At 39.1% G+C, this 12276-nt stretch overlaps 1 long non-coding RNA gene across 1 annotated transcript in view; it reads right to left on the minus strand.

Moving 5' to 3' along the window:
- Nucleotides 1–351: 351 nt before the first annotated feature.
- Nucleotides 352–12276, minus strand: part of LOC111822332 (uncharacterized) — a 30312-nt gene continuing 18387 nt past the window's right edge. The window contains exon 3 of the long non-coding RNA XR_002825611.1: nucleotides 352–391. This is a non-coding gene — a long non-coding RNA (uncharacterized LOC111822332). The remainder of the gene's footprint in view (nucleotides 392–12276) is intronic.

Raw genomic sequence — 12276 nt, forward strand, 5'->3', positions numbered from 1 at the left:
AGGTTACTGGGCCCTCAGAGTTTCTGATTCAGTAGGTCTGGGTTTGGGTCTGAGAATTTGTATTTCTAACAATTTTCAGGTGATGCTGATGCTTTTAGTCCAGGAACTACCCTTTGACAACCACTGGGTTGTGATATACCATGAAGATGGAGAACAGGGCAGAATTCTAAGATGTCCCCATTATTTTTTTCCCTCTGGTGTTATGTTCTTGTATAATCCCCTCCCTGTGAATGCAGATGAAACCTGTAAATATAATGGGATATCACTCCTGTGATTAGGTGAATAATCAGCCTTTAAGTAATCAAAAGAGGGATTACCCTGGGCTGGCCTTACCTAATCAGGTGAGTCCTTTACAATAGATGACAAGTCAGAGAGACATGCTCCTGCTGGCCTGGAAGAACACAAACATTCATGTTTTGAACTTCCATTGGGGGCCACATCCTTTATTTTTAATTCAACCAATATTTATTAACTGACTAGTATTTGCAAGAATATGATGGGTCCTGCTGTGGGTTAAAACAGAATTCCAAGTTCTGCCCCTCAAAGAGCTTACAGTCTAATAGGAAAGAATAAGATGGATAATACAAGAACACAAACGATTTTTCTGCAAGGAAGTTTATAATAAAAGCTCCAAGAGAGACATAAACAAAATGTTACAGCTGTTTAAAAGAGGAACATTTGAAATCTGGTTAGGAATGGAAACATTTAATACAGAAAGATATATGAGAGAGTACTGAAAAATAAGACCACCATAGATAGGAAAAAGAAGAGCAAAGGGGTTGGATAAAATGGGAGGGTATATTCCAAGAAGAAACCCAAAAAAACCAAAACCAAACTCATTGCCGTGAAGTTGATTCCGACACATAGCAATCCTATAGGACAGAATGGAACTGCCCCACAGGGTTTCCAAGGACCGGCTGGTGGATTCAAACTGCTAGTCTTTTTGGTTAGCAGCAGAGCTCGTAACCACTGCGCCACCAGGGCTCCCATTCCAGGGAGAGAAACCGAATAAACAAAGGCTTGGAGGTGTAAAATATACAGGGCTTATTTACAGAACTTCAGATAGTATAGTATGGCTGGAAGAAGACTGAGTGGAACGATCAGCTGATAACTTAAAGGTTGGTGGTTTGAACCTACCCAGTGGCTCCATGGACGAAAACACCTGGTGATCTGATTCAGTAAAGATTACAGTCAAGAAAACCCTATGGAGCAGTTCTACCCTGTCACACACAGGGTCACTGTGAGTTGAGGGCCGACTCAATGGCAGCTGACAACAACAAAATAGTATGGCTGGAAAAGGGGAGGACTGAGCCAGAAAATTAAGTTGTAAAGGATTCTAAATGTTACAGATTGATCAGTAATTAGGAGAAGCAATTGGGATTCAGCTTTGAGGGCTATCTGTGGAAGTCAGTGAGACCACAGCTAGGACGGACTGGACATGAAAGTGATGATTTTTTTGTTGTTAGCTGTTGTGGTATTGGCCCCTGACTCATAGCGACCCCACACACAATGGAACGAAGTGCTACTCACCAGCTATCGGCTTTGCTTAGCCTTCCTACACTACCTGTTAGCAGTCTGTAAAATGATGTTTACTGTAACATCCACCTCATAGGGTTGTTATGAGGAGTAAATGAAATAGCACAAATTAGGCACTTATAAGAACATGTAATGAGCACTCAAATATTAGCTATTATCCACAAAGACTAAAGGTCATTCAGTAATCAAGATTTCCACCCATATCCTCTGTTATTTTACTAGTTACCGTCTTGTATTATTCCAAGGAAAGAATTTATTTTGATGCATGAAGTAGGTAACTAACAAGGAGTGTGGGTACTAATTTTCTGGTTGTAAAGAAGAGATTTTATTGGTTCTTTTCCTAATTCAACTACCTTAGGAGCATGTTAATACAGATGGTGTCCACTGCTTCGTTTCTAAGAGTTTCTGATACCTTCATGTCCTGGTGTTAAACTAAGAACCGTATCAGCAGTAGGTAAGGACTTAAATGATCAACAATCCTCCATTAGAAGAAAAACTCAGTTCCTTAGAACAGCATGACTTGATGATGATGGCTTTTCAGAGTAAACGTGGCCTAATCCTGAGAAGCCAATTTCCTATTTTAAGGAATCTCAGGGAAAGGTTTTCCTTGACTGTAAGTATTACAAATCTGTGATTTAATCATAGTCTGTTACAATTTGTTTGTGAATATTGGCCATTGTTTTATTTAAGCTGTTTGTCCATTCTATATTTGACATTTAACTTTTGAAAACTACTAAGGGATTAATGGATCATATGGCTATGGGGTTGAGATAGGGGTAAATTATCTCCCATATGCATTCATTTCTACTAAAATCCCACACCATTAACAGGTATATACTACCTGCCTTAATAGAGTCATTGGTTCCCATTTTGATGTCTTTAACTATTGATATAATTATTTTTATTTTTCTTTCCATGATGCTGCATCCAAGTCTCAATGACTACCCACAAAAATAAAGGTATTGTTCAAGTTATTTTCAATGTCAAAAAATATTTATACCCTTGACCCAGCAATTCCTATACATCTACTCTCTCGAATTCATGAAGAGACAGATGGATGGATGGGTGGATGGATGGGTGGTTGCAACATTTTTGTAATGACAAAAACTAGAAAAATCTAAATACCTATTAGTAGGAAGAAATTTAAATAAATTATGAAATTTCTCTATGTTGGAATATTACACAACCATTAAAAAGAACAGAGTGGATACCTATGTACTGACATGTAAATATGATAAAACTTTATTAATGTAAAAAGAAAGTTGCAGAAAAAAGTATGATCTCAAACACTGTAAAAAGCAAACAAGCAAAAACCATATGCATACACATAGAGAATTTACGGAAAGATGAAAAAAGAAAAAAAATAATTTGTTAGTGTGCATAATTCTGGGAAGAGGGGATGGGGAGAACAGGGATAAAGAGAAATTTACTTTCTACTATAAAATCTTTTGAGTTTAAATGTCTTAACATGTACTTTATAAGAATAAATAAATACATTAGATAGACAGAGATATAGATAGATACATAGACATTTGGGTTTTAAAAATAAATAGAACAACTTCAAATATATACTTTAGGTGTAAAAAGAAATCACAAAACAATACGCAAAGTATGATCACATTTCATTTTTACAAAACTATATATATTTTACTTGTATTGATAACTGCAGGTGTAGACAAATGTCTGGAACCATAGAAGACGTATAAATTTGGAATTAAAATATTATTTTAAAAAGCATGCGTCTGATAAAATGTCTCTTCAAACTAGACATTTTTAGGGTCAAAAGTATGATTTCCTGAGACTCTATGGTATGTATTAGTTAACATAAGACTTTTCCCAACAATTGTAGCACACTGCAATAGAAAAAAATCAACTGACAAAATGGGTAAAAATTGTATTTAATGAGTAAGAATTGCTATATCACAATAAGAATATTTAAGAATAGTTTTTAAATTATTGAAATATAGCAGACATATATAAAAGTACATATGATACACGTATGTAGCTCAATATAAATAATTATAATTACCTTTATAACCACCACTGAGTTCAAGAGAGTATTACCAGTACCCTCAAACCCCCTTATTCCCTCGCATATATAAACCTCCTGAGCAAGTCATCAGTGCTCTTATTTTTATCATCGTAGATTAGTTTTGTTTATTTTTGAACTTTATATAAATAGAACCACAGTGGTTAGTTCATTTTCATTGCTTGAATGGACATTTTGCAATGTTATTTACATACAAGCTGCTATGAACGTTCCTGTACATGTGTCTTGGTACATATGCACAGATGTATGCATTTCTACCTGGAAGTGGAATTGCTGGCTCGTAAGTATTCAGCATGTTCAGCTTTGGTAGATAATTCCAAATAGTTTTCTAAAGTGCCAGGAAATGATGTTACCTTTTCATATCTGTATTGGTCATTTGGATGTCCTCTTTTGTGAAGGGTCTGTTTAAGTCTCCTGTTCGCGTTGCTGTTTGGTTATCTATTTCTTATAGATCTGTAGGAGTTATTCATCTATTCTGGATAGGACATCCTTGTTGGTTATACAGGCTACAAATATCTTCTCTGGCTTTCACTGTTACTTTGTCACTATCTTTGAGTAGTTGGAAGTTCTTAATTTTAATGTAGTCTAATTTGTCAATCTTCTTTTTAGATAGTGCTTTTTGGGTTAAATATTAAGAAATGTTTGCCTATCCTAATGCTCAGAATAGAATCATCTATTTTCTGGAAGATTTATTGTTCTACATTTCATATTTATGTCTACAATTCACTTGTTATAGATCTTTCTGTACGGTATGTGGTAAGGGTCAGATTTCATCTTTTACCAAATTGACTCAATATTTACCATACTGGCTTATTGAAATAATGCCACCTGTCATAAATCAAGAGTCCATGTATGTATACTAATCAGTTTTTGAACTCTCTCTTTTGGTTCGCTGGTCCTTTTGTTTCTCCTTTTATCAATATACACTCTTACTGTCTTATAATACATCTTGATATTTGTTAGATGAATTCCTCCATAGTTCCTTTCCTTCTTCAAGACTATCTTAGCTATTTTTAACCCTTTGCATTTCCATATAAATTTAAGAATCAGCTCGTCAGTTTTCACAAAAATCTACTGGAATTTTTATTGGGATTGTTCGAATCTATTTATTGCATTAAACCCAGTGAATTTGGAAAGAAGTGACATCTTCAGAATATAGAGTCTTCCAAAGCATACATGTTTCTTTAGATCTTCTATACTTTTGATGGAGTCCTGCTGGTGCAACAGTTAAGAGCTCAGCTGCTAATCAAAAGGTTGGCAGTTCAAACCCACCAGCAACTCCTTGGAAACCCTATGGGGCAGTTCTACTTTGTCCTGTGGGGTTGCTATGAGTCAGAATCGACTGGAGATGGCAATGGGTTTTATACTTTTGATAATGAGTTATGGTTATTGGTGTAGAGGTATACATCTTTTATTAGGCTTATTCCTAGGCATTTGATATTTTTGAAACTATTTTATACGGTATCTTTATAATTCTTTTCTTTTTCTAAGTGTTGCTTGTTGTTAGTATAGAGAAATGCAACTGATTTTTGTATACTGATCTTGTACTCCATATTCTTGCTGATACTCTCTTAATTCTCAAAATTTATCTGAAGATTCTTTTGGATTTTCTTTGACCAATCATGTAATTTGTGCATAATGAATTGCATTTCTTACTTTCTGATCCTTATGCATTTCATGTCTTTTTCTTGCCTTATTATACAGGTGTGACACAGTGGTTAAGCGCTCGACTGCTAACCAAAAGGTCGGCGGTTGGAACTCACCAGCTGCTCTGCAGGATAAAGATGTGGCAGTCTGCTTCCGTAAATAACAGGCTTGGAAAACCTAGGGGGCAGTTCTACTCTGTCCTATAGGGTTGCTATGAGTCAGAATCAACTCAAAGGAAACAGAGTTTGGGTTTTTTTTTTTAAGATCTCCATTACAATCTTGATTGGACATGGTGGTACTGAGCATTGTTATCTCATTCAAATATTAGTAAGAAAGTTTTCATCATTTCACTCTTAAATACAATGTTTGTTATAAATTTTTTATAGGTACGTGTGATAGTTAAGATTGTGTGTCAACTTGGCTGGGCCATGATTCTCAGTGTTTTAATGTGATCACTCCCATGATTGAATATACTGTGAGTCCCATGATTGAATATACTGAGTAGCCAATCAGATGAAAGGGAATTTCCTTGGGGGTGTGGCCTGCATCTGAACATAAGCGGATATTCTGGCTTTTTGCTCACTCTGGATCCTGTAGCTGCCTCCTGTCATCTCACCTCCAGTTCTTGGGACTTAAGCTGTCAGCTTATCTGCCAAACTTGGGGTTCATCAATCTTCATGGCCTGTGAGCAGAGCTCTGCTCTCTGACCTGCTGATCTTGAGTTCACCAGCCCCTGCAGCTACATGAATCAGGAGAAACCTTGTGGTCTTGCATGCTGATCTTGGAATTCGTCAACCTTCACAGCCTGTGAGCAGGAAACCTGCTCTCTGACCTGCCGATCTTGTGCTCGCCAGCTTCTGCGGCTTTGTGACTTGGGAGAGGCCTCTACCCTGATCCACAGATTTGGGACGTTCTAGCCTCTACAATCGCGTGAGCTGTTTCCTTGATATAAATCTCTCTCTATATATATATTTATATGCTTTACTGGTTTTGCTTCTCTAGAGAACCCAGCCTAAGACATTTGGTACTGGGACTGGTTCTAGAGAAACAAAATTGTAAGGATGAGTTTTCTAAATTGGTTCTCAAGTCTGTTTAGTCTTAAGGATGTGGATGACTCTGCTTCCAGCAGTAAAAAGGGCACTGTTAATCCATAGTGTTAGGTGGCGATACAAATATGTAAAGTATCACCACCAGTAGATCAGGTATTGGTGAAAGGTGAGGCTCAGGATGAACACATTTGTGATCCTTCTACAGCTTTGTCAGAATGAGAAGTATAAGGAAGCTGATTGGTTTGTCCTACTTTCACTAGACAAACTGGCAAAAGAAAGAGATGGGCTCAGGGCTTCAGAGTCAAAGCTCAAGTGCCACATACATGACCTCAAGGCTTCCACTTGTGCTTTGAAAGAAAGCCTTATTTCTTATAGTAACAGAGCTGAAATTGCTGAAAACCAAATCCAGAGTCTTACTGTAAGAGTGGCTGAATTACAATGCCAGCTCAATTGCCAACCTTGAGAGATGTCTGAAGTTAAAGTAAGGGCATTGATCAGGAAGAAACGGGATCCTGAAACTTGGGATGGGGACATATGGGCAGATAATCAGGAAGCTGGGGACTCTGAGCCCCTAAATTCCATTGAATCACTCCTGTCAGCAGAACCAGTCCCATCTGAAGAGATTACTTCATGCTTGTCTGCTAAACCACCCTGCCCAGAGAAACCATTAGCCCCTCTGCTTCTGTCTAATGAGATTAGCCCTAGCCCAGATGCCTCTAAAGAGCCTTGCCTGAGTCACTGCCTAAGGCAGATGCTTTACAAGACAATGCTGAATGTTCTCCAAACAATTCCACACTACCAATTCTGGCTTCTAGACCTATAACTAGGCTTAAGTCCCAGTGAGCCTCAAAAGGCGAAGTTTAAAGTGTGACCCAGGAGGAGGTACGCTACACTCCAAAAGAACTACTTGACTTTTCTAATATGTACAAACAGAAACCTGAGGAATATGTATGGGAATGGCTATTAAGGGTGTGGGATAATGGTGCAAGGAACATAAAGATGGATCAGTGTGAGTTTATTGATATGGGTCCACTAAGCACAGATGGTTCATTCAATGTTTCAGCTAGAGAAGTTAGGAAAGGATCTAATAGTTTATTTGGTTGGGTTGCTGAAGCATGGATTACGAGGTGGCCTATACTAAATCAAGTTGAAGTACCAGACCTGCCTTGGTATACTGTAGAAGAAGGTATCCAAAGGCTTAGGGAAACTGGCATGCTAGAGTGGATTTATCAAATTAGACCCATAGACCCACACATGGAGTGCCAAGAGGACATACCTTTTACTGCAACTGTGAGGAACAAATTTGTGAAGGGAGCTCTAGTATCCTTGAAGACTGCTGTGATTGCTATTTTATGTAAGTTAAGATTCGACAGTGGGAACTACCCTAACTGAATTAAGACACCTAACTACAATGGGGCTGACTGGAACCCATAGTAGTAGGGGCCAAGTGGCGGCACTCAATTGACAAAGACAAAGTGGGCGTGGTTAAAGTAATGGACAGGGGAGTCAAAGCAGTAATCAAAATAGTCTGACTCGTATGGTCTTATGGCGTTGGCTACTTAGTCATGGTGCCCCTAGGAGTGAAATAGATAGGAAATCTACTAAATATTTACTTGATCTATACAAACAGATGAAATCTAGGTCAGGTGAACAGCAGTCTAACTCAAATCGCCAGAACAGAGAGTCATGGTCCCTCAATCAATTCCCAGATTTGAGTGAGTTTAAAGACCCACAACCCCTTGAATGAAGGGGAGGTCGGGTGCACTTGAGGAAGGACTCCAATACACTGCCAAATATTTTTACTGTTAATCTTTCTCCCAGCCTTCCCCAAAGGGATCTACGGCCTTTTATGAGAGTGACTGTTCATTGGGGAAAAAAAAATAATTAGATTTTTCGGGGATTACTGGATACTGGCTCTGAACTGACACTAATTCCAGGAGACCCAAAACGTCACTATGGCCCACCAGTCAGAGTGGGGGGCCTACGGAGGTCAGGTTATTAATGGAGTCTTGGCTCATGTCCATCTCATAGTAGGTCTAGTGGGTCCCCAAACCAATCCTGTAGTGATTTCCCGAGTTCCAGAACGCATAATTGAAATAGATATACTCAGCAACTGGCAGAACCTCCACACTGGATCCCTGACAAATAGAGTAAAGGCTATTATGGTAGGAAAAGCCAAGTGGAAGCCGTTAGAACTGTACCTACCTACGAAAATAGTAAACCAAAAGCAATACCGCATTCCTGGAGGGATTGCAGAGATTACTGCCACCATCAAGGACTTGAAGGATGCAGGGGTGGTGATTCCCACCACATCCCCATTCAATCACCTGTTTGGCCTGTGCAAAAAACAGATGGATCTTGGAGAATGGCAGTAGATTATCAAAAACTTAACCAGGTGGTGACTCCAATTGCAGCTGCTGTTCCAGATGTAGTTTCACTGCTTGAGCAAATTAATACATCGCCTGGTACCTGGTATACAGCTATTGATCTGGCTAATGCCTTTTTCTCCATACCTATTTTGAAGGACAACCAGAAGCAGTTTGCCTTCAGCAACACACCTTCACTTGCCTACCTCAGGACTACATCAACCCTCCAGCCCTATGTCATAATTTAGTCCACAGGGACCTTGATCGCCCTTCCCTTCCACAGGACATCACACTGGTCCATTACATTGATGACATTATGCTGATTGGACCTCGTAAGGAAGAAGTGTCAATGACTCTGGACTTACTGGTAAAACATTTGGATGCTAGAGTGTGGGAAATTTATTGCACAAAAATTCAGGCACCTTCCACTTCAGTGAAATTTCTACGGGTCCAGTGGTGTGGGGCATGTTGAGACATACCTTCTAAAGTGAAGGATAAGTTATTGCATATGGCTGCTCCCACAACTAAAAAGGAGGCACAATGCCTAGTGGGCCTCTTTGGATTTTGGAGGCAACATATACCTCATTTGGGTGTGCTACTCTGGCCTATTTATCAAGTGACTCGAAAAGCTGCTAGTTTTGAGTGGGGACCAGAACAAGAGAAGGCTCTGTAACAGGTTCAGGCTGCTGTGCAAGCCGCTCTGCCACTTGGGTCATGTGATCCAGCTGATCCAATGGTGCTTGAAGTGTCAGTGGCAGATAAAGGTGCTATATGGAGTCTTTGGCAGGCCCCTATTGGTGAATCACAGCACAGACCCTTAGGATTTTGCAGCAAAGCTCTGCCATCCTCTGCAGATAAGTACCCTCCTTTTGAGAAACAACTTTTGGCTTGTTACTGGGCCTTAGTAGAAACTGAATGCTTAACCATGGGACACCAAGTCACCATAAGGCCTGAGCTGCCCATCATGAACTGGGTATTGTCTGACCCACAGAGTCATAAAGTTGGACATGCACAGCAGCACTTCATCATTAAACAGAAGTGGTATATTCGAGATAGGGCCTGAGCAGGACCCGAAGGCACAAGTAAGTTGCGTGAGGAAGTGGCCCAAATGCCCATGGTCTCCACTCCTGTCACATTACCTTCCATCTCCCAGGCTGCACCTATGGCCTCATGGGGAGTTCCTTATGATCAGTTGACTGAGGAAGAGAGAACCTGTGCCTGGTTTACAGATGGTTCTGCACGATATGCAGGCGCCACTCAAAAGTGGACTGCAGCAGCACTACAGCCCCTTTCTGGGACCTCCCTGAAGGACAGTGGTGAAGGGAAATCCTCTCAGTGGACAGAGCTTTGAGCAGTGCACCTTGTTGTTCACTTTGCTTGGAAGGAGAAATGGGGACTGTAATTGTTACAAGTATTTCTGCTTTGTATGTGTGCATCAAATATTCTTGCTTCCTTCACTTATAAAATATAAGATGTAAACGGGGCTAGTGTGTTCACGATTGTACGGGTGTCAGTTGTATTATGTTAGGTGCAAGTATGACTTTCTAATTGTCTTTATTCAGAGATTATGTATGGTTTAAGAAGATGTGTACATGTGTCAAGTTGACAAGGGGTGGACTCTGATGGTTAAGATTGTGTGTCAACTTGGCTGGGCCATGATTCTCAGTGTTTAAATATGATCACTCCCATGATTGAATATACCGTGAGTAGCCAATCAGATGAAAGGGAGTTTCCTTGGGGTGTGGCCTGCATCTGAACATAAGCAGACATTCTGGCTTTTTGCTCACTCTGGATCCTGCAACTGCCTCCTGTCATCTCATCTCCGGTTCTTGGGACTTGAGCTGTCAGCTTATCTACCAAACTTGGGATTTGTCGATCTTCACAGCCTGTGAGCGGAGCCCTGCTCTCTGACCTGCTGATCTTGGGTTTGCCAGCCCCTGAAGCTACATGAATCAGGAGAAACCTTGTGGTCTTGCCTGCCGATCTTGGAATTCGTCAACCTTCACAGCCTGTGAGCAGGAGCCCTGCTCTCCAACCTGCTGATTTTGTGCTCGCCAGCTTCTGTGGCTGAGTGACTTGGGAGAGGCCTCTACCCTGATCCACAGACTTGAGATGTTCTAGCTTCTACAATCGCATGAGCTGTTTCCTTGATATAAATCTCTCTCTCTATATATATTTACACGCATTACTGATTTTGCTTCTCTAGAGAACCCAGCCTAGGACAGTACGCTTTGTCAGATTAAATAAATTTTTTTATATTCCTAGCTTCCTATAGGTCCCTAGGTGGCGGAAACAGTTTGTACTCAACTGCTAACCTAAAGGTTGACAGTTCAAACCTAAAGGTTGACAGTTCAAACCCAGCCAGCAGTATCACAGAAGAAAAGGCCTGGTGATTTGTTTCTGTTAAGATTACAGCCAAGAAAACCCTGTGGAGCAGTTCTACTCTGTAACACCGTGAGTCGGAATCAACCAGGCAGCAATTAACAAAAGCCTAGCTTTCTAATAGTTTTTTATTTTTTTAAATCATGAATGTTAAATTTTATCAAATGCTTTTTCTGGACCCACTGAAATAATCTTGTCATCATTTTCTTCTTTATTCTGTTAATATAATTGATTTGATTAATTTGTTTTATAATGTTGAATAAGACTTCCATTCCTGGAGGAAACCAAACTTTATTTCAATGTATTATATTTTTTACATATTATTGGATTTGGTTTCCTAATTTTTGTTTAAGAATTTCAAAGATATTCTCATGAGATATATTGGACTGTACAGTTAATTTCTTGTAATGTCCTGGGCAGGTATTGGCATCAATGTTATGCTGACCTCATAAAGACTTGGGAAGTGTTTCCTTTTTTGTATTCTCTAGATCAGTTGTGTAAGTTTGTCATAATGCTTCCTTAAAACTTTGGCAGAATTTACCAGTGAAGCCTTAAGGCCCCAGAGGTATCTATTGGGAAGATTTTAAACTATGATTTCAATTTCTTTAATAATTATACAATCACTCAGATTCTTCTGTTTTCCTTGTATTGAGTTTGCAGAATTTTGCTTCTCTAGGAATTTGACCATTTTATCCATACTGAAAAATCTATTGGCATAAAATTGTTCATTATATCCTCTTACCTTTTTATTCTTGGTACTGTTTATGTGTGCCTTCTCTCTTTTTCTTTTCTTGATTAGTCATGTGAAAGATTTCTCACTGTCATTAGTCTTTTTAAATAATTGACCATTGGCTTTCTTATTCTCTCTAGTTTATGTTTGTTCTCCAGTTCATTAATTTCTGATTTTAATATTATTACCTGTTATATTTATGTTGGATTTAATTTGCTGTCCTTTTTCCAACTTCTTGTGGTAGATGCTGACATCATTGTTTTTCACCCTTTAGACTCTTCTGATTTATTCATTTAATGGTTATCAATTTCTCTCTAAAAGTAGTTTTACCTTCATCTCATGAATTTCATTTTATTTTATTTTATTTTTTAATTGTACTTCAAGTGAAGGCTTACAGAACAAATACTTTCTCATGAAACAGTAGTACACATATTGTTTATGACACTGGTTAACAACCCCACAACATGTCAACCCTCTAACTTCTCAACCTTTTTTTTTTTTGGTGAAAATACACAT

This window comes from Trichechus manatus, unplaced genomic scaffold, assembly GCF_000243295.1.
Source record: "Trichechus manatus latirostris isolate Lorelei unplaced genomic scaffold, TriManLat1.0 scaffold00160, whole genome shotgun sequence".
NCBI lineage: Eukaryota > Metazoa > Chordata > Mammalia > Sirenia > Trichechidae > Trichechus > Trichechus manatus.